We start from the raw sequence: 25806 nt of genomic DNA on the forward strand, positions 1-25806 counted from the left end.
TTAGTCTGAGAGTAGATAAGGTCAGTTCAAACTGGAGATGGAGATACCAGAAGAGACTAACAGCTGGGAGGCCTTTTAAGAGAATATTGTGATGGTTCAGGTTATAGGTAAGGAGGAAACTTTTGATGCTGACTTATCTTTTGGTTTGTTTGTTACATCTTAAAAGGGTTTTCTTTGTAGTGTTATTTGTGATCTCACTATTTGATCAGTACTTATTTGGAAAACAAATTATGTGTTAATTATTGTCTTTTTTTTGTCTAGCTAGAGAAAACTCTTTTGAAATGAAGTCTTATCTCAGCAAACAAACTTTGGTAATGATTTCCTGCCTTATTGTCACTTTCTGAATAAATGAGGCAACCTACATAGACTTGAAATTTTGCAGCAGATGCATGCAGTCCATTATTCAGCCAGCATAATAAAGAATGCTCTACCTATTTAGATTAACTAGCTCTACTCCTTAATTTAATCATAGTTAAATTGCTTCATCATTTAATTAAGATAGAAACAAATTAATTGCTTTTATATATATACTGCATTTTTTTTGAAAGCTAGTAAGTTTCTCCTGATTGTGCTGACAAAGTTTAGGAACTCCTTAGGAGCCAGATTTTAGATTTTAAAACTTTATGTCAATGAGAAATTGGAGGACTTTGCTCTTTTGGGGAGGAATTTTTGCTTTACTCACTTGTTTTGTGGAGAAACACTCCTCAGAAGGGCCTAGTAAGGTCCTGTTTCAAGAGAGTATTTCAAAATAATCATAAAGTCACTAAGGACAGGATTAACTTTTTTTAGTATTATATATTAAACAAACACACACACACACACACACACACACACACATTACTCTTTTAATGAAAGCCTAATTCTGGATCAGGTTTTGACTGGAATAATAAAGGGAATAATCTTTACAAAACTTTTAGATAACAAAAGCACATATGCACATCTAGGTCTCTGCTCTACTCCTTACCTCTAACCTGGACAACTATTAAAGTCTCTTACAAATGCGTCTCCCTGTAGCAAGGACAGTTTGGTACTGTAGAAAGATAATTGAATGACCTGGATTCATGTCTTGGCTCTGCTATTTTATACCCATATCACCTCAGACAAGCAACTCTTCTTTCTGAACTTTATCTTTAAAAATGAGTGCTTCAGATTTTCTCATCTAAAAGATGTCTTTTCACTTAAAAGCTATAATCCTATGACCACTGGAATAATTCCACCACTTGATGATGGAATGGATAAAGAGAGTGTCTTTTCCATCACCCGTAGCATTCTCTTTTTCCATTCTCCCTTTATACTCTACTGAGTTAGTGTTACCCAGGCAGCAAAATCAAGGGAAGCAACAAAATCTATCTCCTGTTCTCTTGGGCTCCATTTGGGCATAGCCACAAGGAGATTTAATTTAATTAATATTTATTAATTTTCTACTACGTCCTAAGCAATATGTTAGGCACAGGGGCTACAAGGGAAAAAAAAAGGAAAACAACTACTGCCTTCAAGAAAGTTACATTCTCCTGAGAGAAATATTATGCTTGTATAGAATGAAAGGGTAAGGATTCTATCATGAATGTAGATGGCCAATGAGGCTCATTAAATACTGTGATTCTCTGATTCTCTGTGCTCAGATAAGTAAATAGAAAGAAGATGAAAAGTGAGTACAAAGAAATTGTGAGGTGACGTAAAAGTAGGAAGACTAAGAAATAAGAGAAAAGAGAAAAGCCTTGTGTAGGAGCTGGCACCTAAACTGAGATTTCAATGGAAGTAAGCATTCCTAAGTGAGGAGATAAGGAGATAGTATTCCAAATGTAACTTTGTCTTGGTCAAAACTCCTTCAAGCAATGTCAAGACTGGGAAGCTGGAGCCCACTTATCCTATATAATTCCTTCTGTTTTTTTCTACTTCAAACCATCAAAAAATATGCTCTCACATTCAGACTTGCTACATGGGAAGCATAGATCTGCAGTCCCCTCTAATTCAATAATTTTAGGAATAAGAGAGCAATGAGAGCCTGAGTGGAAAAGTTGCAAAAGGAAAGTAGCACAAAATTGCCAGCATCTGGTTTCAGGAATGAGGTTGTATGGATGAACCATGTTTGACACATGTTAATGCTAAGAAAAAAAAAACAAAACAAAAACTATTTAGAACTTGTGGATCATAGATTTAAGGTTAAAAAAAGACCTTGGAATTCATCAAGTCTGACCCTCTCATTATACAAGTAAGGAAACTGAGGCTCATAAGATCAAATGATTTGTCTAGCATCATATAACTAGAAAATGTCTGAGATAAAATTAGAATCCAAGGCTTCTGAACTCCAAGTGTAGCACACTATACACTAAATCTTTTGGATTATCGTTTCTTTCTACTCTCCTTTTTTTTCATAAAATTTTTATTTTATTTTTTCTCAAATATATGTAAACAACAATTTTTAGCATTTTTTTAAAAATTTTGAATACCAAAATCTCTCCTTCCCTCCCTTGCTTATACCTTTTTAAGAAGCAAGCAATTAGTATAGGTTAAATATGTGCAGTCACACAAAACATTTCCATATTAGTCATGATGCAAAAGAAAACACAGACAACAAAACCCAGAAAATAAAAAACATTTTAAAAATATGGTTCAATCTGCATTTATACTCCATCTGTTCCTTCTCTGAAGGTAGATAACTTTTTTTTTATTATAAGTTCTTCTGAATTGTCTTGGATCATTGTATTCTGAAAATAGCTAAGTTATTCACAATTGATTATCTGACAGTTTTGCTGTTACTGGGTGCACTGTTCTCCTGGTTCTACCTATTTCACTGTGCATCAATTCATAAGTCTTCCCAGGTCTTTCTGAAAGCATCCAGGTCATCCTCTCTTCTAGTACAATAGTATTCCATCAAAATCATATACCTCAACTGATTCCCCAATTAATAGATATCCTCTCAATTTTCAATTCTTTGACACCACAAAACAGCAGCTATAATTATTTTTGTACATATAAATCTTTTTTTCTTTTTGCTTTTTCTTCAATCTCTTTGGAGAACAGATCTAGTAGTGGTATTGCTGAGTCAAAATATATACACAATTTTATAGCCTTTTGGGCATAGTTCCAAATTGTTCTATGGAATGTTCGGATCAGTTCACCATTCTACCAACAGTGCATTAGTGTCCCTATTTTTCCGATTCCCCTCCAAATTTCTTTTTCTGTCACATTAGCCAATCTGATAGGTGTGAGGTGGTACCTCAGAGTTGTTTTAATTTGCATTTCTTCAATCAATAGTGATTTAAAACTTTTTTTTATACACAACTATAGATAGCTTTGATTTCTTCTTTTGAAAAGGGCCTATTCATATCCTTTTGATCATTTATCAATTAAAAAATAATTTGTATATTTTTTATAAATTTGATCCAATTATCTATTTCAGAAATGAGTCCTTTATCAGAGAGACTTATTGTAAATGTTTTCCCCTGGTTTCCTTCCTTCCATTTTATATCCCATAATGTTCTCTATCTCTTCTTTGATCATAAATTCTTTCCTTATCTATAAATAAAAGAGGTAAACTATTCCATGCTCCCGTAATTTTCATATCGTATCACTCTTTATGTCTACATCATGTACCCATTTTGTTTTTGTTTGTGGTTGGGCAATGAGGTTAAGTGACTTGCCCAGGTCACATAGCTAGTAAGTATAATGTGTCTGAGGCCACATTTGAACTCACGTCCTTCTGAATCCAGGGCCAGTGCTCTATCCACTATGCCACCTAGCTGCCCCCATGTACCCATTTTGACATTATCTTGGTACATAGTGTGAGATGTTGGTCTAAACCTAGTTTCTGGTAAATTGCTTTCTAGTTTTCCCAGAAGATTTTGCCAAATACTGATTTCTTGTCCCAAAATCTGGAATATTTTCATTTGTTAAACACTAGATTTATATGGTCATTTACCATTGTGTATAGTATACCTAATCTATTTTGCTGATCTATCACTCTATTTCTCAGCCAATACCAGACTGTTTTTCTAATACTATTGTAGTACACTTCAAATATAGTTTGATATTTGGTACTATTAAGCCACTTTCCTTCACATTTTTATTGATATTCTTGACCTTTACTTTTCCAGATTAATTTTTTAATTATTTTTTAATTTTTTTTTTATTTTTAGGCAATTGGGGTTAAGTGATTTGCCCAGGGTCACACAGCTAATAAGTGTCAAGTGTTTGGTATGAGGCTAGATTTGAACTCAGGTCCTCCTGACTTCAGGGCCAGTGCTCTATCCACTGTGCCATCTAGCTGCCCCCATTAATTTTGTTATGATTTTTTTTCTAGTCCTATAAAGTAAGTTTCTGTTCATTTCATTGGTATGGCACTAAACAAAAAAAAATATTTTGGTAGAATTGTAATTTTTATTATATTGGTTCAGTTTAGCAAACAACAATTAATATTTCTCCAATTATTTAAATCTGTATTTGTGTGAAAAAGGTATTTTGTAATTGTGTTTGCATAGTTCCTAGGTTTGTCTTGGCAGGGGACTCCCAAGTATTTTGTTTTGTTTAGAATTATTTTAAATGGAGTTTTTCTTTCTACCTCCTCCTGTTGGATTTTGTTGGTAATATAGAAATGCTGATATTTCTGCAACTTTGCTGAAGTTGTTGATCATTTCAACTAGAGTTTTTTAGTTGATTCCCTAGGACTCTCTAAGTATACATCATATCATTTGCAAAGGTTTTTATTTTGTTTACTCATGACTTATTCTAATTATTTCAATTTCCTTTTCTTGTCTTATTGTTATAGCTAGCATTTCTAGGACAATGTTAAATAATAGTGGTGACAATAGACATCCTTACTTTACCCCTGTTTCTCCTTGAAAGGCTCAGTAGCTCATCCCCATTACTGATAATGCTTGCTGATGATTTTAGATCAATACTATTTATCCTTTTTAGGAAAGTTCCATTTATTTCTATGTTTTATAATGTATTTCCTTCCATCATATTTTTTGCTTCTCTCTCTCTGTCTCTCTCTCTTTCTCTTTCTCTCCTCTCTGTGTCTTTCTCTTTCTGCCTCTCTTTGTCCCTCTCTGTCCTTGTCTTTCTCTGTCAATCTCTTCCCCCTACCCCTCCTTAAGTCTATTCTGTGTTTTGCTTCTGACCGCTATCTCCTTTAATCTTCCCTCCCTTTTATCAATTCCACTTTCCTTCTCTAATCCTTTTTTTCCATCCTACTTCCCTGAAGGGTAAGGTAGATTCCTATACGCAAGAGAGCACATATGTTATTCTTTAGGCTAATTTTTATAAGAGTAAGATTCCAGTATTGTCTGCCACCACCACCCCCATCTTCCCCTTCATTATAAAGTTTTTTTTTCCTTTTGTGTGAGATAATTTTCCCCTTTCTTTTTCTCTCTTCCCACTTCTCCCCATGCATTCTTCTTTTTACCTCTTAATTAAAAAAAAATCCCTCATAGTCACCTCACTCTCATGCCCTTTGTCTTGAATACTCCTTCTAACTATTCTAATAATGGTAAAGTTCTTGAGAGTTATATTTTTCATCTTCCCATATAATAATGTAAACATTTTACCTTTTGTGATTCTCTGATGATTTCTTGTTGATGTTTAATTTTTTTGTGCTTCTCTTCAGTCTTATATTTGAAAGATAAATTTTCTATTCACAAATTTTCTGGTATTTTCATCAGAAATACTTGTAAGTCTTCCAATTTATTAAATATCTGTTTTTCCCTGGAAGGATTAAACTCAGTTTTGTTGAATAGGTCATTTTTGGTCATAATCTTAGCTTTTTAGCCCTTCTGAATATTTGATTCCAATATCTCTGATTTTTTAATGTGAAAACTGCTAAATCTTGTGTTATTCTGATCATGGCTCTAAAATATTTCAGTTGTTTCCATATGCTGGCAACACTTTTTCCTTGACATGGGACTTTTGGAATTAGGCTATAATATTCCTGGGAATTTTCATTTTGGGATGCCTTTCAGGAGGTGAGTGGTGGGTACTTTCAATTTCTATTTTATTATCTGGTTCTAGGATACCAGGGCAGGTTTTTTTTTTTTAATAATATCTTAAAACATGATATCTAGGTTCTGTTTTTGATTATGGCTTTCAGGTAGTCCAAAAATCATCAGATTATCTTCTTTTGATCTATTTTCCATGTTAGTTTTTTTTAATGAGATATTTCACATTTACTACTTTTTTATTCTTTTTTCATTTGTTTTATTGTTTATTGTTTTCTTATGGAGACATTAGCTTTTACTTATTTAATCCTAACTTTATAAGAAATTATTTTCTTCAGTGAGATTTTGTACCTCTTTTTTTCTCTTTGACCAATTCTAGTTTTTATTTTTTCTTCAATGTATTTTTGTACCTCTTTTTCCAATAATTTTCATAATTTTCTTATATCTTTCTTATTTCTTTCCCCATTTTTTTCCTCTACCCCTCTTAATTGATTTTTAAGATAATTTTGATGTCTTCCAGGAATTCTTGTTGGGCTTGTATCCAATTCTCTCTCTCTCTTTTTTTTTTGAGGCTCCTTTAACATCATTGTTTTCTTCTCAGTTTATGACTTGATCTTTCGTGTCAGCATGGTAACTTGTTATGCTCAAGTTCTTTTGTTGCTGTCATTTCCCAGCTTATTTCTTAACTTTTAACTTTATGTTAAAGTTGGGCTTTGCTTCTTGTGTGGAACAGACTCTATTCCCAAGCTTTGGCCCACTCTGGCTGCTTTGTTCAGAGCTTGCTCTGTGATCTAGGTTTATAATTCTTCAAAGGTGGTATGATCTAAGGAGAGGTGTTCTCCTGTCCTGTGCTCTGGCTTTTACCCAGGTATAAAACCTTGTTTCCCTGTAGCCCCAAGTGCTAGCACTCCCAGCCATTTTATAGATATTTGGAGTGGAATTTGGGAGAGTTCACTGAGTGCTTTTTTTACTCTACCTTTGTGGATCTGCTTCAACATGATTTATTTCTAAACAATAAGTATTTAAAATGGTTTTAAATAGCAAGAATAATTATAGCAGTCCGTCCACCAATATGTCTGAGTCACATTTATATTGAGGTTCTCGTAGGCAATAAGTCTATAGTGGTGGCTGCTACAACTAATGAGACTGATACTTAAAAGGAACCTTTACTATCTTTCTAGACTTGGTTTGAGAGTTTCCAGAGGGTGTGACCAAGGAAATCCTTGAAGAAATAGACATACCCCAAAGAGGAAAAGTGACCTTTTCTATAAAGATGTGTGAAGCAAGGTGGTGTGATTTACATCCCTACCTGACTGACAAATAGGCCAGATAGCATCAAAACAAAGGTAAAGCATATACAAAGGAGCAGAATGGGAAGGTGGAATGTTCACTACAGGGGTCAGCATGTAGTCAAGTTTTACTTGAATGTACTTTATACATAAGAGTAATAGGAAATGATTATGCAAAGATAAGTTAGAGGAAGATTGCCAAGGGGTTTAAATGACAAACAGAGGGGTTTCTACTCTATTTTACAGCAATTCAGAGCTACTAAAGCTTGATGGTCTATATAGAAGAAGGGAGAGCATTATCAGCAGGAAACGTTATGTATAGGATAAATTATTACAAAGAAATCAACCTCTGTTTCCTTTCTTATTTCACATAGTTGCAAAATCTGGATTCCCCAACAGGAAAAACCAAGCCCTATAATTGATAATAAGATGATTTCTTTCTTTGGAAAAATCCAAAGTACTTTATATAATTTACAATTTTCAAACCATTTTTTAAAGTTGAGAGTCAGTTTGATGTGTGGGAAAGGAGTTGTCCTGTGTGCTAACAACAACTAGGATCAATTCTAACCTCTGGCACATAATGTTTGTGCAAGCATAGGTCAGTCACTAACCCTCTCAGCAATCTAAGCAACTCTATAATAAAATTATAATTTACAGAGAAGAGGATGCATTGGTAGGGGTAATTTCCATGTTACGAATTGCTTTATCAGATAAATCATAAGTCTAAGCACTATTCCTATATCTATCATTTAAAGCTTACAAAGGTAAAATCTCTCAATTTTTTCCCTGTGTAGAAAGAAGTATCAATTAGAGGTTAAGAAAAATAGTATTATAAGGAGCCCATTATTCAATTTGATAGAAACGTCCCCATATCAAATTCTTCAGATCATTAATACAATTTATCATGTATATAAAATTTTTTGGGTAAAGAGACATCTGGTATTTTTTTTTTTTAAAAATATTCATCCAGATATAACTAAATAAATAAAGGATTATTGATTCTAATCTGGTGAAAGATTTTGTCTTCCTCATAATAGAGGTTGATGTGCACAGAGGGGAAATATTGCATAAATTCTCAGGTGGGGGTCATTTTGCTGGTTATTTTTGCTTATATATTTTTCATTGTTAAAAGGTTGAGTTCCATGGAAATTGCATGATGCTAGGTAGGTCGGGAGATAAATTCAATGCATTCAATAAATGAATGTAATATTTGCAAAAAGATCTCCAAATAAAACTTTTTTTTTTAAAAATCTAGCCTGGGCTTTGTTATTACTTTGCATATAGCAATGATATCTTATGTTTTGACTCTGGCAGTCGCTCCTTTTGTGAGGTTGGATAATTCACTTTAACTTCTCAGGTTTCAATCTCCTTCTCCATAAAAGGGATATTAATGTTAGCACTACTGTATTTCAAGCAGCAGTTACCAAGGAAAGTTGTTTGTACATGATAAAATGTTATATATATATATGTTCATTGTTGTCAACTTCAATTGCCTCTTGTATGGGTGTGGCCCTGGGTCCTTTAAGTCTGTGCCCTAGAAATAAAAGCTTGGACAGAATCTACTAAATTTGAAAGACTTTGAACATGAGGCCAGTCCTAAATTGTATGTCTGTACAAACTGTAAGTCTGCACAAAACCTACCTAAGTTCAGAGAGGCTAATTACCAGGTCACTTATAGGATGCATTTTTCATCTCCTGAAAAAGCTTGTATTAAGCTCCCTTTTCTTTCCTCCCTTTCCTTCCCTTCCTTTCCCTCTGTCCACATAGGGTATCATACACCTACCTGCAGGTTCTCTGCCCAAAGGAATGTAAATTTTATTTGCTTAAACCTGGCAAGATATCTTGGGGTTTGCTAGCTAGATTTTTTTCTTTTCTTAAGGACCATGCCTTAAACTCCAAGTCACTGTGGCTCCCATTGATAGTCCAAAGACAGGTCCGAGGCCAAGCCCCACTTGGTCATTGTTTTGGACCTTACCCTCTCAGAGTGAATGTAAATACTTGTTTTTGTTTTGGCCAGAAACCCTGAGGGTCTTCCCCTCCCAGACTGAATTTTTTTTGACTAGGTAAAAGGGGCATTTCTCTGACTCATTTCTTACCTAGCCTTAATCATTGAATTGGTGTTACCTCAATCAAACTCAGACCCTGTTAAACACCTTAGCTTAAAAATCCCAAGGTCTCCCACTGTATCCAGGGCCATCTCCAGTCATCCTGATCTATATCTCACCACTGGACCTAGATGGCTCCAGAGGAGAAAGTGAGGCTGGTGACTTTGCACAGCCCTGCCTCACTTAAATCCAATTCACTTGCACGTCATGGCATCCCCTCTCTGATGTCATGGTCTTTTTGGAGAATGAAGGATAAACAACAACAACAACAGCAGCAACAACAACATGGTCATATGATGGTAACTGAGTATGACAGCCTGCCCTGACCTTTGGCAGCCATTACCATAGAGATAAACCCTGATGGAGGAATTTTTTCACACAAAATCATTTTCAGAAAGGAATTGTCAAAATCCAATGGCAAGACAAAAGTCAAGACAACTGTCTATGGCCTAGGAAACAGTGGATGACCTTGGCATCTTTGATGTCTGACCAAGTTCTAAACACACCACAGGGCCTGTTTTAGTTGTTTTCATGACCATTAGGAAAAAAGTGTTCTTATCCACACATTCCTCCAGGAGAGCTCTTCATGTGCTTGAGGTAGACATTCCCCCAACTCACTGACAAGTTTAAGGCCTGTCAGTTGCCCTGAACCACCTGTTCTAGCCCATCTGCCTACATAGTTTTACTGGGGTATGGCTACTCTGCACATGCTATAGCTTCCTCTCTCTCTCTCTCTGTCTCTCTCCCTCTCTCCATATATATATATTCCTCCCCTAGACTATATGCATGGATCAAGCAGATTGAATTCAAATGGTTGAATATGCTTTCAGAATTGGAACTCAACACAATAAGGATGTTTTCTCTGTGTATGTTATAGGGGTGTGTGCATTAACAAGTAAAGTATTTATTTTATAACTGTTGTGTTTTGTACCATCCTTGCAAGATTCATGATCATTGAAGCAATCCCTTTCTCCTACTCTCCCACTCCTTTGTTTTGTGAATATGCACAAAGTTTAGCAAAAGGTGAATGTATATAAATGTATATATGGTGGGGTAAATGGTAGTGTTCTGACTGCGTGGGTAGGGGTGGGGGAGCTAAGTCCATGATAGAGAATGTAAGCTTAGTCATGAAATGAGTGATTACACTGTTCTTCCTGCTTGTTATGTGAACTATCAGTTGAAATTTTTCTGCAGCTCGAGCACAATTTTGTTATTTGCTGTTGTTAATGAAAAGATGAAATTTGAGCACATGAGTGCAACATGTAGTCAGTACTGTAATTAGCCCTTTGAAAGGTGAACTATCCACTTTGAAATAAAAGAAAACAGTCTCATTCAAAAAAAAATTATAGTAAGGCATAGATGATCAAAGTACCAGTATATACCAAATCAGAGAACCTTGATTTATTGAAGAAACTATTATCAGTTTCTTAAAGAACATAATCCGGGGGGGGGCAGAACCAGAATGGCAGAGTAAAAGCAGCGACTGAGCTCTCCCCCAAACCCCTCCAAATGCCCGTAAAAAATGGCACTAAACAAATTCTAAAGCAGCAGAACCCACAAAAAGACAGAGTGAAACAAATTTCCAGCCCAAGACAACCTAGATGGTTGGTCAGAAAGGTATATTACAGCAGGTGGGGAGAGCAGCACAGTTCAGTGTGGGCACTCAGACAAACCAGAACTCAGCAAACCTAGAGCAGGCCTCAAAGGACTGAATCACAGGCAGCTGTGGTGGTGTCCAGCTGTCTCAACCTACGAACACCAAAGACAACTTAGAAGGTCAGTAGGAAAAGTTTGTGTCTGCTGTGAGAGAGAAGCTTGGTCCCAGCCCCAGTCCCCAAGCATGGCCTCAGGGTGGCGGCTGCTTCCAGAGCTTCAGGCCAACAGACTAAGGGGGAATCTAGTGGCTGATCAGAGGGGGATTGCAAGGATCCCTTTGCTGGTGCAGGATTCTTATGCTTTGCCCGTGCTTGGATCTGGGTCACAGTTCTGGGTGGCGGTCCTGAGGGAAGAAGGAGCGTTGGTGTGGTGGAGCTTGTAGTGGCCATAGAGAGGAAATCCTCCTCACAGTTCCAAGATAGAAAAGAGTGCTTGCGGTCACTCAGACCAGAGCACAGGCCAGGAAAGGAGTAAATACCTGGCCCTTGATCATAGTACCTTGGAAGAACTGAAAATTTACAGGTCCCTAGAAGTATCTCTGAAAACAGCTGCACAAAACCCCTGAAGCTTAGGACAGTACATTCACCACACTGGAAGCAGACCCCTACCTGAACAAAGAGTTTATAACTCAAGTAATTGTCTGGGATCATGAGCAAGCAGCGCAAAAAGAATCAGACCATAGAATCTTACTTTGAGGACAAAGAAGATAAAAACATACAACCAGAAGAAGACAACAAAGTCAAAGCTCCTACATCCAAAGCCTTCACAAAAAATATGAATTGGTCTCAGGCCGTGGAAGAACTCAAAAAGGATTTTGAGAAGGAGGTAAGAGAAATAGAGGAAAAATTGGGAAGAGAAATGAGAGTAATATAAGAAAATCATGAAAAACAAGTCAACAGCTTGCTAAAGGAGACCCAAAAAATATTGAAGAAAATAACACCTTAAAAATAGCCTAACCCAAATGGTAAAAGAGGTCCAAAAAGCCAATGAGGAGAAGAATGCCTTAAAAAGCAAAATTGACCAAATGGAAAAGGAAGTCCAAATGCTTACTGAAGAAAATACTTACTTAAAAATTAGAATGGGACAATTGAAAGCTAGTGACTTTATGAGAAATCAAGACACTGTAAAACAAATTCAAAGGAATGAAAAATAGAAAACAATGTGAAATATCTCATTGGAAAAACAATTAACCTGGAAAATAGATCTGGGAGAGATAATTTAAAAATTATTGGACTATCTGAAAGCCATGATCAAAAAAAGAGCCTAGACGTCATCTTTCAAGAAAGTATCAAGGAAACCTGCCCTGATATTTTAGAACCAGAGGGCAAAATAGAAATTGAAAGAATCCTCCAATCACCTCCTATAAGAGATTCCCAAAGGAAAACTCCTAGGAATATTATAGCTAAATTCCAGAGTTCCCAGGTCAAGGAGAAAATATTGCAAGCAGCTGGAAAGAAACAATTCAATCATTAAGGAAACACAATCAGGATAACACAAGATTTAGCAGCTTCTACATTAACGGACTGCGGGGCTTGGAATATAATATTCCAGAGGGTAAAGGAGATAGGATTACAACCAAGAATCACCTACCCAGCAAAACTGAGCATAATCCTTCAGGGGAAAAAATGGTCATTCAGTGAAATAGAGGACTTTCAAGCATTCTTGATGAAAAGACCACAGCTAAATAGAAAATTTGACTTTCAGATACAACTCAAGTGAAACATTAAGAAATAAACAAGAAAGAGAAATCATAAAAGATTTCTTAAGGTTGTACTGTTTACATGCTGCATGGAAAGATGACATTTGTAACTCATGAGTCCTTTGTCAGTATTAGAGTAGTTGGAGGGAAAAAATTGTATGTATGTATATGTATATAGATAGATAGATAAATAGAGGGCACAGGGTGAGTTGAAGATGAATGGGGTGATATCTGGAAAATAAAATTAAGAGGTGAGAGAGGATTACACTGGGAGAAGGAGAAAGGGAGAAGTAGAAGGGGGTAAATTATCTCACGTAAAACAGAGAAGAAAAGGCTTTTACAGTGTAGGGGAAAAGGGGGAAGGTGAGAGGGAATGAGTGAATCTTATTCTCATCAGATTTGGCTTAAGGAGGGAATAACATACACACTCAATTGGGTGTGGAAATCTGACTTACCCTACAGGAAAATAGGAGGGAAAGGGACAAGAGAGTGGGAGGATGATAGATGGGAGGGCAGATTAGGGGAGAGGGTAATCAGAAGCAAACACTTCTAAAGAGAGAAAGGGTCAAAAGAGACAATAGAATAAATGGAGGGGGTTGGATAGAATTAATGGTAATATACCTAGTTTTTCACAACATGACTACTATGAAACTGTTTTTGCATCCCTACACATGTATAACATGTATCAAGTTGTTTGAATTCTCAATGAGGGTGGGTGGGGAGGGAGGAAGGGAGAAAATTTGGAACCCAGAATTTTAAAAGCAAAAGGTAAAAAATAATATTTTCACATGCAAATGGGGAATAAGATATACAGGAATGCGGTATAGAAATCTATCCTGCCCTACAGGAAAATTGAAGGGGAAGGGGATAAGAGAAGAGGGGAAAAAGATAGAAGGGAGGGCAGATAAGGGGAAGGGGTATTCAGAATACATGCCATCTTGCGTTGGGGAGAGAGATGAGATGGGGAGAAAATTGGGAACTCAAAATCTTGTGGAAGTGAATGTTGAAAACTAATAATAAATTAATTAATTAAAAAAACATAACCTGGATGAATAAGTGATTTTTCAGCCAGAAAATATGATTTATTATTCTTCATTCTTATTTTAAATGATCACATTTCATCTGTTTTCGTTCATTTTTAATTTATTGGATGTATTCATTAAAAAAAAAACCAATCACATTAAAAATGTTGATGTTATAGGGCAGTCTGCCCCTTCCCTATTGCTCACAAAGGAATTCTTTAGTTGGAGATGAGTATTCATTTGTTGTGGATAATTTCCAAACAGTCATTAATATGAATATACAGAAATCCATTTGCTATCTACTGCTCAGTGGCTGAAATAATTACCCAGTGAAACTAGATGTATATTGCCACATGGTGTAGTTGGCTCAGCATCACTGTCATGGAATGAAAAATAGCAACAACAAAAAAAAAGAGAATGGAAAACGGTACATCTAAATGAGGTAAGGAAAACTACGGGGGAGATGTGTTTGTAACTTTCTTCCATTTTTTCCATAAAGGAATTGGAAGTTTATTAAAGTATTAGTTAATTATAAATGTCAGACTTATGTATTACACTTGCTGTTTATCACTTCTTTAGATAGGATACATTCCCCCCTCCCTGCTGTGACAGCAGATAAAGTGAGAGATGAGTAAAGTAGTTCATTTTAAATTCATTGTAGATCATTGTTATTTGTAGTGGAAATGTTCTGAAGCATATAAATTTTTTGTTTATTATTATTTTTAAAATGCTACAAAAAAAACTTACAGAAAAATGGGCATTCCTATACATAACATCAAACACACAAAAAAGTTTATAAATGAAACCATGCCTATTTTTATAAGATTTAATTTTTATTTGCAATTCCAAACAGTTATAATTTGTGTTATTAGACAATACTTAACAGTTATTTCTGTTTTAGTAATTTATATAAGTACATTTTATACTTGTGCTCTTTCTTTGAAGTGAGACAAGTGAGTCATATTTGTCAAGAAAGCATTCTAATTTGCCACAGTAGAGTTTTGATTTTTTTTCTTTCAAAAATAATTTCAATTTTCCTACCATGAGTTTATAGAGGGTCTAGTAGATATCCATAAGGAAAGGAATGACTCTTGGAACTAGAATATAGTGTTTGCTAATTTATCAATTTCTTTCTTGGGTAGATTATAACATTATAAGCAGTTAGTTTAGAATTTTTCTTGTACTCAAGATTGTCAGAAATGTTCTATAACCCCTTATTTCCCCAGCCTGTTCAACTCATTGTGTGAGACTATTATTAGTCTATGTGTTTGATACTAGAATATTTCACCATATTAATATTTTTATGTTATATAAGCCTTAAAATGGAAATAACAGGAGATAGGAAGGAAGGAAGAAAGGAAGGAAGGAAGGAAAGAAGAAGTCGTATGTTGAAATATTCTAATATCAAAGGAGGAAGGAGAAGATGGAAAGAGGAAGGGAGGGTATGAAGGAAACATAATTTATTAAACACATATTATATACATTACAAACAAAATCAGAACAGACCATTTTTTTCAAGGAGCTTACACTCTAATTGGAGGCAAAAACACATATAAGAGTGTTCTACCGAAGGATGCATAGAAAGACCTGTAGGTCTTCATATTTCATTAGTGGGACAAATGGCAAGGCCCAGGGGATCTTTAAAGTGTATCACCTAGTTAGATAGAAGTGCTTAGATTTCTAAAGCTGATAAGGTTTTATCTAAGGTCCGGAGTTCCTCCATCTTATTCGGAAAGATTCTATCTGGTGACTCTCAGTTCATCTGAATGACATGAGCACTCGTAATGACTTTACATGAGTTTAGCCCAGACAAACCACATGCTGGGAAAGGTAAAGTGAGCATAAGGATCCATGAAAGTTGAGGACTCTACTTTCACTACCATATGAGTGAAGATTTTGAGAGTCAGTGTCTAGCCAAGAGGGGGAAGAAAGAAGGAGCTTTGGCAAAGGATTGGCATTAGGGAGAACCCTCAAGTTTTCCTTGGATGAGCTATGAGCATACTGGGGCAACTAAAACCTTTTCCTTTTTCACAAGGACTATTATCTAGTTATATATTTCTTATCCTTTATTTGTGCTGTTGATTTTTTTAAAAACCTGAGTGTAAGAACTTAGTAAAATTATATTTGATAGCTTAAAAGGGGAAATGTTATTTCCTCCATTTTGATTGAAATAATAAAATAAGTAGTGAGAAGTTAATATGGTAACCACATCACATTCTTTATTGGTCAATAAACTTTTGTGAATAGCTCCCAATTAAAGGAAATATTATCATAGGCTAAACAAGAGTTTATCAGTACAAGAGAGTTTGAGGAACATTTGAGGGAGCAAGTATATACGTTCCAGACAGAAGAAAGCATAGCAAGGCAGTCACTTCAGGGAACAAGTAAATTATCTAATTTTCCCATACATAGGTAAATGTCCATTCAATCCATTGTTTAAGATTAGCGACTTTTGGAATCTAATTCTACCGTAACAGTGTGTGTGTGTGTGTGTGTGTGTGTGTGTGTGTGTGTGTGTGTGTAAGGGGGGATGGTGGCAAGCATTCCATCAATGTCTTAATCTATAGCTCTTATAAAATGTTGAACAAAAAATCATCAGGAACATTAGTGCTAACCTCTAAATTTAATCCATTAATTGATTTTAATGCAATTTAATTCCTTTACAAAATATATCATCATTTAAACCATTCTGAATACATTTCAATGTATTACCATTCATTATACAATTTTTAAACCTTTGCATGAGAATATTTTGATAGACTTTCCCAATTACATTGATAAATCCACCTGCACTGTATATAATATATCTTTGATTTACCCTTCTGTTTATCCTATTAGTAAAGGGAGCTGAGTGGTTTTAGAAAGACTTGATCTTTGAGTACTCATATTGAGTCCAAATATCACCTTATTTTCTTCAAGTACTCAAAAATCTTCTGCTCATCAACCAAGGGAATCCATTGCCTCATCTGGAAAATAGTAATGAAATGATAATGATGATGATGATGATGATGATGATGATGATTATATTTTGAAGATGAGGGCAATATCCACTTTCTATATTTTGATATATCTATTGTTCTTCATGAGTTACAAAAGATTAAATTTTTGTTTTTTTTTTTTAATTTCCCAATAAATGTGAATTCTTTCAACAGTCTGATCTATTCACACAAAATTCTGGATGTATATTTATGACTCCTTCATGGTTTCTTTGAATCCAGTTCTTTTAAACTCTGTGTTCTATTCCTTTTCCCACAGGAAGATGATTCTCCTCAAAGGTGAAGATGGAAGCAAAACAGTAGTTAGACATTTCTGCTTATTCATTGGCATCCATTTAACATCACAACATCCATCCCTATGCTATGGATCTGGCCCTTCTTTGTGCCTCTATTTCCCCCGATTATTGTTTCAAAAGACCCTTTTTATTTCATCCTTAGAATTTTTTGTTTGACAAGCTCTAGCTTTGTATAGGGTGCATTTACTTCCTTGTGCCACTTTTTAATGTGATTGGGGGTGGGAGTTATGTACCTTTGCCTCCTTCTTTGTAAATGTGATTTTTGAATCTGGTTTCACAGATCATTCTACTTACCCTTTCCAGTAGCTTCACATGAATGCTTTTTTTCTTTATCTTAATCATTTGTCACTATGTTTCTAGAGCCATATTTGAAAATCAGTCATGTGTTGGGAACCATTATTTCTTTTTGAATTTCTGGTCATGATATTAGATCTACCATTTTTATGAACTGATGATATCTCAAAGGTTAGGACACATATTTGACTATGCTCAATATCCCTCCCTTTGGTTGCACGTTGTTATAAAATATTGATCCTTTACATTTTATTCATTTTCCTAATTGATAAGAATTAAGTTGACAAAAGCAGTTCTCATCTTTTCTTTAATATTTTGAAAGATGAAATTGTCATTAAGAAAAGGGAAAAATTTAATATAACAGTTTACTTTTAGTGGAGTGATGTGTCTGGCTATTGAAATTCCCTTAATGAGCAAATATAGATATGAATATAGATAGATATGTGAGTATGTGTATGTATATACATATATATACACATTTATACATACATGCATGTGTTTATGTATGTAAATGTATATTTGTTTATATATTATGTGTGTATATGTGTATGTATGTGTATATATGTATGTGTATGGGTGTATGTATGAATGTATTGTTCTATGCAGTAATTTTTCAGTTGTATTTAACACTTTGTGACCCCATTTGGGGTTTTCTTGTAAAAAATACTGGAGTAGTTTGCATGTGTGCATATACATATATGTGCACTGCATACGTGTGTGATGCACATATATAATACATACACATATTGTGTTCGTGTGTATATGTACACACGTGTGTACACATATACACACATACTTGCATACGTCTATGACTGTAGGTGTGTATGTATAATTTTTGTGTTGTATAATGTTTTATGTGTATATGTGTCTATATATACACACATATATATACATACACACATATACACACAAACATGCACACATATATTTAATATTTAATCCTCACAACATTATACAACACAAATATTATGATATTTGATACTTAATCCTCACAACATCCCTTGGAGATAGGCTCTATTATCACTGTTCTTTTATAGAAGAGGCAACTGAATCTGATGGAGATTAAGTGACGTCTTACAGCCATAAAGCTAAACATTGAGATAGGATTTGAACTCAGGTTTTCCTGACTCCATGCCAACCATTCTATCATACATCTATCTCTCCAAGGCAGCTTTGTGATCTATCTCAGACTCATCATCCCTTTCACATATCTGACTGAGTGATCTGTAGCTTCCACAACCACAATGATATCACTTCATTTTTATTTCATCTTTTCAATTTTTTTTCTTTAGCTGTTCTCTACCCCCTATCCCCACCTCCCCACTTTCACTTCTTTCCTGGGTGGAATATTTTTATACACATGTTTAGGTCTTCCTAACAAACTCTGCTATTCCAGACAACGTTTAACAGATATTTGATCAAGGACTAGACAACTACTCATCAGCTATTTTAGACTAGAGATTCCTTTGGTGTATTGATGAGCTGTATGGACTATGTGGTCCCTTCTACCTTTAGAATTTTGTGCTTGTCTACTCTATTTTTAATACTAGCAAAATAGTTAGGCCAATGATCTGAAGGGAAATGTAGTTAGGAAACAAAGGAATTGCTAATGCCCCCATTTAGAAATCCAAAAACTCCAACAATTGGCTGGGAAGTTATGTGATCTCAGCCCTTACACTAGGAAAGATCACTTTCTTCTAAGTAGCTGCCAGGGCTGTCCAGAACCATCACTTCTCAAATAAAGGAATGCAAGGAAAATTAACATAAGACAATTCAACCTCAGGTGTCTTAAATTATAATTAGACCAGTCAGATACAGTTTATAACAGAATAAAATAACACACTTAGAAACAGGTGCCAGTTGTCCTTAACTAAGGGAACATAATAGATTGAAGAAATGAATACCAACATTTCCTTCACCTTCCCTACAGAGTGTTTTCTCCCATTTTAGGGCTCCGCTAACTGAAGTGACTGTCTGTGGTTGATTTTTGTTTTTTTTTTTATCCTTTAACATTTGATGTTATTTCTTTAGCTTTCCCCTCTCAAGTGATCATGGAGGCAGGGAAGGAGAATAGTTTATGTCATCACCAATGCGACTGGAAAACACCATGCTGCTCAAAGTGGCTCAGAAAAGGTATTGCATGTTCCTCTCTTATTCTTTCCTCATAGGCTTTTTTTTTAGCACTAGTTGATCCAAGGTAAAACTTCTCCCTCATCTCTCTTTCCACATATATAAAATACAATTTATAATATACACATAATAGAATATATATAAAATAATATTATAATTTGTAATAGAGAAATTTATTATACGTACACACACACATATATAAAATAATGAAGAAGAAGCAATATAGGAGATATAGTAAGATAAATGTATGAGCAAAAAGAAAGATAGGATGATCACTTGGGAAAAGCAAGAGATAGCAAATGAATCATTGTGTTCCACTGGTATCCTCTACATCAGGGAAAGAAAAAGTCCATAGGGCATTGGATAGCTAACCTGTGATGATGATGGGACACATGAGCAAGATTATTACATAATTACATAATGGGCTAGATTAGCTAGATTACATGAAGGAACATTTATGTTGATGAGACCATGTATCCATATGAATGTGTATTTATCCATCAATTGTCTTCCAGTTGAATCTCATTCCAAAGTCTTAACTTATATAAATTTATATTTCATTCTAAGTATTTTTCTATAATTTATCTTGATGCCAATATGTTGTTCATTGACATATAAATAACTAAAGCTAAAAAACTATTGTCTCTATACCTTTTATGCCTTATTACATTTTGTGAATTACTGGTATTATCCTTCTACTGTTTATGATTCAGTCATTCTTCGTTTCTTCCATAATATTTGGTTTTAATGTTTTATACAGGTTCTTTTCTTCCTCTCAGCTATTTTCAGTTTAAATATTTCATGATTAATGTCATGGTTGTCTTTAGCCAAAAAGGTTCTTTTCACTGCTCACAAGATGCATTCTGTCTCTAACTATTCATACCAATGCACTAAGATACATAAACCAAATCCTATTCTTTAATACCACCTAGAATGCCAGTTGCTTGCTGACCATATATTCTTTGATTTCTAAGTCCCAACTTTCAATGGAAAGGAAACAAAAGAAACACTTGTGCCCATAAGTCCTTCAGTTTCCTATTCTCTAGTTTATATTCCCTATAGATGTTTACCAGATGTCTTTTTGTTGTATTATTCATTTCTACATCAATCACAAAATGTGTCTATTAGTTGATAGCTTTGCCAACTCATCAGACTTTCTTATAATATATAAAATAATTATTTACCCAGTAATTGACCATATCAGAGTAAATGAAGGGCTCCTTATTCCTCTGCAAGGACCTCTTGGGAATGCTAACAGGTTTCCTCAAACTATTTGTGCCTGTGACTCCTTCCTTTGCACTATACAAAGGAGAATTTATTAATTGTTTCAAGAGTTCTTAGATTACTCTCTAGGTTCCTCTGAAAAGCACCCTTATGTCATCCAAAAGCAAAAATAAAATGTATTTCTTCTTTACTCATACTTATTCTCTCCATTTCTTATTCTGATCTTATTCTTATAGTTGACATTCTGAGAATAATATCAAATAATATTAGTGATAATGAACATCGGTGGTTTACCTCCAATTATACTGGAATTATGGTTCTTACTTTTAGATACATATTGCTAACTGTATAATGGAATGGTCTATTTATTTTTTTTTGTTTTTAACTTTAGAAAGTATTATATTTTTCCTAAGCTATTTCTGTATCTATTGATACAATTTTATAATTTTATTCTGTTATGGATATGTTCTATCATGTTTATAAAATTCCCTATGTAGAATATTCAATTCTGGCAAACCCAACATGCTTATAATCTAAAATAATTTTAAACAATCCTGTATCCCCTTTGCTAATTATTTTGTTGTTGTTGTTGTTGTTTTTAATATATTGGTATTGATATGCATTATAGATAATGGTCTAAAGGTGTATTTGTTTTCCCCTCTGCTTTACCTCCTTTTAGTCTGGATTACAGTGATTTCTTTGTATGTTATAAGAAAGTTGATAGGTTACACTTTTCTCTATTTTTATGAATACTGTGGTCATTGGTTGTGGTGAAAAAAATATAGAACTAACTTACAAATTCAAAAGGGCTTGAGTTTTCATTTGACATTAGAAGTATATTTTTGTCAAGTTTAATTTCTATTTCTGAATTTGGTTTGTTTAAATTATCTTGTTATGAAAATAAGGCATTTTATATTTAGAAAAATATTACTTTATTTCATTTATCAATTTAACTGACATACAAGACAAAATTTTTTAATAATCTATTTTATTTCTTCTTGAGCTTTTCCACCTTTAATTACAATTTTTAGTTTGTATTGCTTATTCAGATCAAATTAACTCATAATTTATATGTTTTATTGCTATAAAACAACTACTTTAAAAATAAATTCCTTTCCTTGTTTTAAATTTTGTGTCTTCTCTGATTTCCAGAATTTTTATTTTGGGGCATTTTTTTAGATTTGCTTTTCAGTTTTAGTTTTCTATGCATGCAAAATGAAATAATGAATGAAAAAAATAACTGTTTATTCTGTGCTCAAGTGCTATTGTAAATGTTGGGTCTTTAAAAAGAAAACAAATAAATGCAACAGTCTCTACTCTTCAGAATCATATTTGCTAATTGTCAGAGAGCATGAATAAAGGAGTTAACTGCAGATCACAAATTAAGGCCAAGTGACTTAGAAAGCATAGAGTTGCAGGGTGATTTCATTGATTTTACATATATATATATATTTATATATATATATATATTTATATATATACACAGATACACACACTATATATATACACACATATATGTGTATATATGTATGTATGTGTGTATATATATATTCTTAATAAAAGTTTGTAGATATATACATTATCTCCTAATGCTTATTTTGGCTACATCTAAAAAGATTTAATATATTTTCTCATCATCATTTTCTTTAATGAATTTTTTTTTATTTTTCTAGGATTTGTTCTTTGTTTTGACATTTCAGGATTATTTTTTGTGTATTAAAATGACTATTTCTCCAAATATTCTTTACAGATTGTAATTTTATTTCATTGTGATCACTAAATGTGCTACCTTCACTACTTCACTGTTTCATTATAGTATCTTTAAGAATAATGGTTTTCCTGGTTTTTATGTTTTAAACATTTCTTGTTATGAATACTTTGTCAGAGATTATTATTATTACTTCTTTTTTGAGTTTCATCAAGTGTAATTCAAGTAAAAATTTGAATGCATTTAGGATAAAAAGATCAGCAATTTATGGAGAATATATATTTTGCTCACATATCTCTAACAAAAGAATGATATTGAAGATATATAAAGAAACAACATACTAAAAGAAATTGGAAGCCGTTCCCCTCAGCCATTTTCTAGCAAGGAAGTGGGCAAAATTTGTTTAAAAAAAACTCAAGAAAAGAATGGCAAACTATAAAAATCAATATGCATGATTTTTCAAATCACCAATAAGAAAATTTCAATTCAAAGCAACTTTGAAATATATCTTCATACTTAAAAAATTCTCATAAATGATGAGAAATGAGAACAGTACATGTGAGCCCAGTTGTGGAGACACATTAATAAACTTTTGTGTATCTGTGAAATGGTCAAAACATTCTGTAAAAAAATGTGAAATTATTTAAAGGAAATTATAAAGAAAGACTATCATTTGATGTAGATATTCCCCTCTGTGCAGAAATTCTTTAAGATTTAATCAGTCTTTATTTATGCTTGGATGATTTTTGGAAGGAACTTTATTCCTTTTAAGTTTTCTTGTGTTAATTATAGATGCTTTTAATATCTATGATTTTCTCTTTCTGTTCATTAGGTTTTTCTGCTCTAGCCTATATTAAAATTTGGAAAGAGAGTCCTTAGCTTCTTTCTGCATATCATTTTGTTAGATTTGTCTAGGTCTAAAAAAATACATAAAAGTTTCCATGTTTTGTAGTTTTTCTTTCTGCTTCTCCTTGTAATTGAGGATTTTTTTTCCTGTAGGTATTTAGATATGCAATTAAGCACATGAGTAGAAATTATGGGTGTTATTTTATTACCAGTAGTGATTTGAGCAAAATGGTAGAATTTCTTTGATTATCTCTTTTAATCATTTCTGCTTTCATGCTTGCCCTGTCAAAGGTTATGATTACTACTAACCTTACTTTTTAGAGTTTCCTGAAGCATAATAAATTTTCTTCCTCTCATTTCAACTAAATGTAATTTTATGTTTCATATGTATTTCTTATAAGTAATACATTGATAAATCCTGCTTTCTGATCCATTTTGTGATCTTCTGTTTTGGGGACTTGTGCTGTTATCATGTGCAATTATGGTTGCTAATTTTGTATTTTGCTACTTCTCTCTCTCATATGTGTGTGTATATGTGTGTGTGTGTGTGTGTGTGTGTGTGTCTGTGTATGTTCTCTTTGCCACACTCCAATGCCCTCTTTACTAGGAAGAAGGTGGTAAAAGTCAGAATCTATTCTCCCTATCAAACCCCCAATGTCATGTCCTGTCCCTACCTGTTTCCCAGTATAGTCTGTTATATTTTGATGTGTATGTATATACATGTGTACACACCCTGATGTTCCTTTCTTTATTCAGTTCAAAGGAGTAAAGTTCCTGTGATGTACACTCTCCTATTCTTTTGTCCATGCTTGTATATTCTCCTTGCATACCACAAAGATGAGAAATAGTTATTTCTTTCTCCATTTTGCTCATTGTTCTTTCCCATCATATAGCTTTTTCATTCCCAATTCTTCCTTTTCTTAAGGCCATCAGAATAGAACAAAACCACCTTCAGATCACCTCTTGCTCTTATGTATTGTCCTCCATGACCTTTAAAAGCAATGATGCTGTGGCTTCTAATGATGGTGATGATGATGATTTGTATATTTATGTTGCATTTTAAGGTTTATAAAGCACATTACAAATATTTTCTCATTTGATCCTCACAATCCTTGGATACAATGTTATTGTCATGCTTACTTTATGAAGGAAAAACTGAGATAGACAGAAATTAATTTACTTGTCCAGGGCCACACAGGTAGTAAATAACTTTGGTCAGACTTGAATTGGTCTTCCTGACTCCACATACCATTCTTTTCACTGTGCCACCAAGCACACTTAACTCAGATGAGTTAACTCTCTATTAATCATTAGATTAATCAAACAACAAACACTTCAAAACATTTCAAAAGCACTTACAATGTTCCAGGAACTATGTCCATTTCTGAGGAAACAATTAAAAAAATTAAGCAATCTCTACTTGCAAAGAGCTTACATTATGATGGGGGAGATAACAAGTGTAAAAATGAAAAAAAAAATAAACACAAAATAGTAGTTAAGATTCAGGAAAAGTTTCACGTAGAAGTTGGTGCTTGAACTATATCTTGAAGGAAAAGAAAATTTTATTTTAAGCAAAGTGAAGATGTAACCATTCCAAGATGGGGGAAGAGTCAGAACAGAGGCATTAAAATGGAAGATTTAATGTTGTATTTTAGGAACAGGGAGAAGGGTAACTTTATTGATACAAAATTTGGAAACGGAATAATGTAAAAAGAAGCTGAAAAGATAGTTTGGCATTGAGGTTATGCTGAGCTTTTAAAGTTAAATATTGAAGTTTTTACTTTGTCTAGACAAGAGGAGAAAGAGACTGGAGTTGATTGATCAGAGATGTGACATGATCAGACCTGTGCTTAAGGAAAATTCCATTGCATCTGGGTCTAGGAGGCACTGGAATTGGCAATGACTTGAAAGAGGGAGACCATTATGAAATGGATGCAGTTATCTAGAGGAGACCTAATGAGGGATTGAACTGAAGTATGTCTTGTGTGAATAAAGATATGAATTTGGATTTGGGAGATGTTGTTTAGTAAGAAATCACAATATCTGAAAACTGAAAACTGAATGAGGGAGTTAGGAGAAAGATAAAGATGAAGAAAAGGTTATAAACCTGGGAAACTGGACAGATATTGGTGCCTTAGATAAAAGTAGGGATGTAAGTGGGTAAGCTTTTGGGAGAAATAATAAGTTCACTTATAAGCATATTGAGTTTTAGGTACCTATATATCATCTATTGGTTCTGGGGTACTGAAGATCAGAAGAGAAACTGAGCCTGGATATAAAAATTTGGGAGTCATGTACATAAAGACAATGAGTAGATGGAGAGAGAGAGAGAGAGAGGAGAGGAGAAGGGAGGAGAGGAGAGGAGAGGAGAGGGGAGGAGAGGGCAGGAGAGGGGAGGAAAGAACCTCGAGAAACATCCACAGGGAAGGAACATGATGTCAGTAATGAACCAGCAAAGGACACCTTGATGGACTGTTCAGATTAGTAGAAGGTGAACCAGGAGAGAGCAGTTACACACACACACACACACACACACACACACACACACAATGAGAGAAGAGATTATTCAGGATGTCAGTATTCAATAATATGAAGTTGAAGTTTA

The sequence above is a fragment of the Vombatus ursinus genome, unplaced genomic scaffold (assembly GCF_900497805.2).
Source record: "Vombatus ursinus unplaced genomic scaffold, bare-nosed wombat genome assembly UNPS02003292.1, whole genome shotgun sequence".
NCBI classification, from domain to species: Eukaryota; Metazoa; Chordata; class Mammalia; order Diprotodontia; family Vombatidae; genus Vombatus; species Vombatus ursinus.